The following is a 6,409-nucleotide window of genomic DNA, read 5'->3' as shown; positions in this document are numbered from 1 at the left end:
AAGTTTTGCACACGAGCGGAATGGCTTTCTTGCTCTTCTGCTTGAGCTGCGGCTGGAGCCGTGGCCGGGACAGTGCGCCTGCGCACTGTGGCCTCATTGTCTTCCGGCCTGACAAACATCGTCGCAGCACTTTTCAACTTTCTGTCTTTTGGATTTATTCTCTTCTCTCTTGTGAAGCATTCAACCATATTTTAGCACAAATCAAATCTTTCTCTTTTCTTTTCTTTTTCAGTCCCTCTGACTTCCTATTCACACTCTCTTCCAAGACATCAACCACTATCTTCCACACTTCAACTTTCAACTTCCCTTCTACTCCATACTTTTTCTTCCACTTCGGCATGTATTGCATACAGTTAACAAATTTACTCGCCATGTACTTCTCATCTCCATCAAGAGCTAGGGATCTACTGTTTTTATTTGCCATCTTAATTTGGTATTTTAGGTTTATACAATTATTATTATTATTATTATTATTTTTATTATTTTTCTTTGAGGATCCTCAATGCAAGTTTAAATTGACCTTTGAACAATTACTAGCCTGTATTATTTTCGTGGATCAATGCTAGAACTGCTATTTAGTCAATTTATCCTACCAATCACACTTTCTCAACCACACAAATTTCTTATCCCTGCCAACGCGAAGTCCTCTTTTAAAAATAAATTTATTTATCCGGATAGGGGACTCTACAACACCCCTTCCTTCCCTGGGAACTAAAGACAACCGTCCAGTTACCCAGCCCTGCCAACGCGAAGTCCTCTTTTTAAAAAATAAAAAGAGCTGCTTCATCCGGAGAGGGGACTCTACAACACCCCTTCCTTCCCTGGGAACTAAAGACAACCGTCCAGTTACCCAGCCCTGCCAACGCGAAGTTGTCCCCTTAGAACAGTGGTTGTCAAATCAGGGTACACGGAGGTACGTGAGATTTGACAAAAATATTTTGAAAACCACTGCTCCAGAAGAGCCACTTCATCCGGAGGGGGACTCTACAACACCCCCTCCTTCCTCAAGACTTCTTATCCTCTGTCTTGCCTATTTTTATTCCTGTGCACTTTTACGCGTTTCACAACAACACAATCACACAACTTTAGGGTTTTAACTTACTTGTCTCCTTGGTTCGCTGTTCAGCCGGGTCCCGCCAATCCACATCTGTCAGACGAAGGCAGACCTAAGATGCTGGCCCAGCGAAGAAGTTCTCTTCCCAGGACTTTCTTTTCCAGGTCCTCCTAATGGACGCTGGCTTGTCGACAATGCAGCACGTCTTCCTCCGTCAGTCAGATGGTGGGTATGAGGGTCCCGGGTTTCGGCACCAAAATGTTAGAGTGGTGCTCACTCTAACTTATTTTGCAAGAACCACTCGGAGACAAGTTAGTCGTTTTGGGCACCTGCAGGCGGAGAGTCCATTCGTCACTGTGCGTACAGCAATGATCGAATGACGTCTGACTCTCGCTTCCCACAAGACCATCTTTATTAAGAGAAAAAGGGTGGGGGTGACCATAGACTGAATAGACAAGTAAAAAAGGCCCTTGACCTCTAGATTAGCAGGGCAGGGGATGTTTTACGACATTGTGTAGGATGGAACAAGCTAGGTTATTTATTACTGGTTACACACCAACATAAGCATAAAACTAATCTACCAAGGTTATTCATTACTGGTTACATACATTCCAACATAATCATATGATCAAGATAGTTTTGGAAAACCCTGACACTCACCTTATATCTTTATTAGGTAATGCACTCTGAATTTAATCAGGACCCGAACCGATGTCTTTAATCACTTTTATTCATGAAACAGAGGGCCATCAACTTGCCGCTCTGTCTGCACATTCATTTCCCTGAACGTCACTCCTTCACTACGTCATCACGTAGGCCCACAGTACAATATCAGTACATGACATCCCCCCTTTCCTTAGAAATAAACTGTACCATCACATACTAATATTGACCATGTAATTTACATCATCATCTTTTGCTAACCGAACATTGTATTGTCTAACTTTTCTTATGTAACCCATAAACATTTTTTTCTCTTAAACAGTGAACAATATATTCAGACACAACCCTTTACTTTTACTTTGTCACAAAGTCTTTGAACTTTGCTGGTATCTTTTTGACTCTCTGGGGCCTCATTTCAGGTTCCTGAGCTTCCTCTTGTGGTGTCTGGTTGCAACTGTCCACATTTCTGCTCAGTACATTTTCCTCCCCTTCAGTAAAAGTCTTCGGTGTGTCATGTCCTTCAGTATTCTCATATGATTGGTATTTCTTCACGTGAGTGGTATTCCGGTGGTAGCGAGCTCCAGTTGGGGATTCAATTACCACTTGACTTCCAGTTTTACTCACGACTCTATGTGGGGTTGGATTGAATGGTGTTGTGAATTTGTCCTGTTTGTCCTGTTGTACCAGTACTGTGTCTCCAATGTCCACATTTGAGTACTGGGCTCCTCGTCGTTCATCAGGATAAAGCTTTGCTTTCCCTTTTTGTTCAGCATCCCTGTCACGAACATCTAGAGCCGTTGTTTTGGACTCAGAGAGGTCAGGCAACTTTCCTCTCATTTTCCTGTTGAAAAGAAGTTCAGCTGGACTTTTCCCTGTCGTGGGGTGTTCAATGCTCCTGTAAATAGTTACATATTTCCTCAGTTCACGTTTCCAGTCCAGCCCTTCTGCCTGTGCAATCCTGATTCTCTTCATCAGTGATGCATTTTGACGTTCCACTTCTCCATTGGCTTGTGCCCATTTTGGTGGTGTTCTCACATGTTTGATTCCATTTGTTTCACAGTATTCCCTGAAGAAGTCAGATTTGAACTGTGGTCCATTGTCCGATTTGATCGTCACTGGTAGTCCATGCCTACTGAAAATGTCCTCAATTCAGTCAATAACTCTGTCCGTGGTTGTAGACGTCATTATTTCATACTCATAGTAGCGACTGTAATAATCTACTAAAACAAATATAGACTGATTGTTTGGTAGTGGTCCTAACAGATCTACAGCCACGTCTTGCCATGGTCGATCTGGTAAGATTGTGTTCCTCAAAGGCTCAGGTGGATCTGGTCTGGCCACTATTTGACATCCATGACAAGCTTTACAGTATTTTTCCGCTGCCTTATCCATGCCAGGCCACCACACTTTTGTTCTGAGATGTTGTTTTGTCCCTACAATTCCTAAGTGTCCTTCATGAGCTAATGCAAGTGCTTTTGCTCTGAGTTTTTCTGGTAAAACTATGCGGCTTCCACGTAACACAATGTATCCAATCACACAGAGTTCATTTACAATGGGTGCATATTGTTTACATTTTTCGAAGTGTCCAATTTCAATTGCATTTCGCACCTCCGTCAGCTCTGGATCTACAGCAGAGGCTTCTTCTACCTCTCGTGTGGTAAGCGCCTTTGGTGTTGCATTAACTGCAATGAATCTCACATACTCTTCAGATTCATGTTCATGTATTCCTTTTGTCCCTGTGTCTGACAACAACCTAGATAAAGAATCAGCAATATTTTGTTTTCCTGCAATGTGCACCACCCGAAAGTCATAAGGTTGAAGTCTGAGGACCCATCGCTCTATACGAGCACATGGTTTGGATCTTTTACTGTATACGACTTCTAATGGCTTGTGGTCTGTGATTAAGTCAAACCTACGTCCGTACACATATGGATGTAGCCTTTCGCATGCCCAAACTAATGCTAGGGCCTCCCTTTCTGTTTGTGAGTATTTGCGTTCACAATCTGTCAGACTACGACTAACGTAGCACACTGGTACCTCCTCAGAATCTTGTTTTTGTACAAGCACTGCGCCTAACCCTACAGGACTTGCATCTGTGATTATTCCGGTAGGAGCCTCTTTGTCAAAATAAGCTAAAGTACCTGCCCCGGCTAGTTCAGTCTTTAAAGTCTGAAATGCTCGTTTTTGTTCTGGTCCAAACACAAATGTAGTCTCTTTCCTGGTCAATCTCCTCAGTGGTTCAGAGAGCGTTGCAAACTGGGGTATAAATCTACTGCTGAATCCTACCAGTCCTAGGAAACTTCTCACTTCAGCTGCCGTTTTTGGTTCTCTGGCATCCTTAACAGCTCTCACTCTCTCCTCAGTTGGTCCAATGCCTTTCTGGGTCAACAATATGCCCATGAAAACAAGTCTGTCCATGTTAAATTGGCATTTTTCCACATTCAGTGTTAATCCGCATTCTGAAAGTCTTTTCATGACTGCGTGCAGGCGCTTGTCATGTGTCACCTGGTCTGGAGCGTGGATGATCACGTCATCTGAGATGTTCTCCACACCCTCGATGCCTGCTAGTGCATTGGCTATCTCGTGCTGGTATTGCTCACTAGCGGACGAGACTCCAAATATCAGTCTTTTGTACCTGTAAACACCATTATGCACAGCAAACGTTGTTATTTCTCTGGACTCTGGGGTTAGCTCTAACTGATGGTAGCCCCATTTGAGATCAAGCTTACTGAATATTGCAGAACCATTCAGACCTTGCAGTATTTCATCCACTGTAGGGATGGGGGTATCTCTCCCTCACAATAGCCTCATTAGCTTTTCTCATGTTTAAACACATCCTAAGGTCTTTGTCATGTTTCTTTGGGAGAATCACTACCGGATTTACCCAGGGAGTAGGACCTTCAACCTTCTCCACAATGTCCATGTCCATCAGTTCCTTGATTTTCTTCTCGACTGCATCCCTCAAATGATAGGGTATCCGTCTCAGTGGTTGAGCGACTGGTTTCACATTTGGGTCTATGTACAGTGAGATTTGTTTGGTGTTTAATTTACCTACTCCTTTGAACACATTTGAATACTGTTGTTGCAGAATACTTTTAACATCTGTGATTGCTGCAACGTTTTCCCCTATTTTTAGTACTCCAAGCTTAATAGCTGTCATTTTACCAAGGAGTGGTTCACCATTACCTCTAATCACAATGAATTCAGCTTCTTCAGTCCTGTCACCTATCTCGATTACACATTTGAAAGCACCTTTGACAGATAGTGTCTGGGTTGAGGAATATGCATACATATTTCTCTGCTCTTTGGGCACATATGATTCACATTTTATGTTTTCAGCTTTTAGCTTCTCCCAAACATTTTCTCCCATGACATTACTCGTTGCCCCAGAATCTACTAACATTTTTAACTCAACTCCCCCTACACAAAATATTAGTCTTTCAGGCATTTCACAGTCTTTCACCATAAATGCATAGTCATTGTGCACAGTCTCTACAGCATTAACGCTTTGCTTCTTTTGTCCTTTGGTACGACACATTTTTGAGAAATGGTCCTTACCGTTGCATTTATGACATGTTTGTCCACGTGCTGGGCATTTGGGATCCTTACCCATGTGGTCAGTGTAGCCACACCTGTAGCACTGCTTCTCTGCTTTATTGTCATCACAATTCTTCAATTTACCTTTTGGCCTTGTGAACTTTCCTTTTTTCGTTGTGATACGACTGATCGTTTCCCCCTCTTTCTTTATACTGCTCCCATTCATTGCTGCTAGTTGCTCTTCCACTCGCTCACATTGCGATGCCAACTCCAACGTGCGAGCCAAAGTCAAACCAGGTCCATCCTCGAGAAGCTTTCTCTTCACGTATCCAGAACAGCATCTGCTCAGGATAGCGTCTCTAATTTGATTGTCCTTGTCTCCTTGAAAGTCACAGTCCTTCGCAGCCTGACGTAAACGTGTACCAAACTGTTGCACCGTTTCTCCCTGATTTTGGAACAACTTGTGGAAGGATTGGCGCGCGTACGCTGCATTCACTTGGGGAACAAAGTAGGAGTCAAGTGTCCTTACTGCTGCCGCGCAGTCGGTCACCTCACCCGTGTTTGGTAAAGTGAAGAAAACATCCTGCACGTCCTGTCCCGCCAAATGCAAAAGTAGAGCGCGTCTTCTTTGTTTAGTAGCATTGGTCGTATCCTCGTTCATTATCAGTCCTTTACCGTCAGCATACAACTCGAAAGATGTTAGCCATCGTGTCCATCTTGGCCCGAGAGTAGCTGGATCAGTGCAGCAAGCAAACGGTTGTAGCTCCGACTTAGCCATGTTAGCTCAAACTTAAACTTGCTCACGAAAATCGTCGTCATTATCTCCTCTTCCTTAGAAGGTGGACGTCATCCTCGTCGCCATTGTTGTGTGCTCACCTTATATCTTTATTAGGTAATGCACTCTGAATTTAATCAGGACCCGAACCGATGTCTTTAATCACTTTTATTCATGAAACAGAGGGCCATCAACTTGCCGCTCTGTCTGCATATTCATTTCCCTGAACGTCACTCCTTCACTACGTCATCACGTAGGCCCACAGTACAATATCAGTATATGACAGTTCATGACGGTTCATCTTAGGCGGCAGCAAGAATTTACGTAACTGTTCTAAAATATGGTCAAAATGTCTTTTTTTGCTTGAGATTTTCCTATCA

The sequence above is a fragment of the Syngnathus typhle genome, linkage group LG21 (genome assembly GCF_033458585.1).
Source record: "Syngnathus typhle isolate RoL2023-S1 ecotype Sweden linkage group LG21, RoL_Styp_1.0, whole genome shotgun sequence".
In the NCBI taxonomy this organism is placed as follows: domain Eukaryota; kingdom Metazoa; phylum Chordata; class Actinopteri; order Syngnathiformes; family Syngnathidae; genus Syngnathus; species Syngnathus typhle.
The sequence above is the reverse complement of the archived record's forward strand: the minus strand, read 5'-3'. Positions refer to the sequence as shown.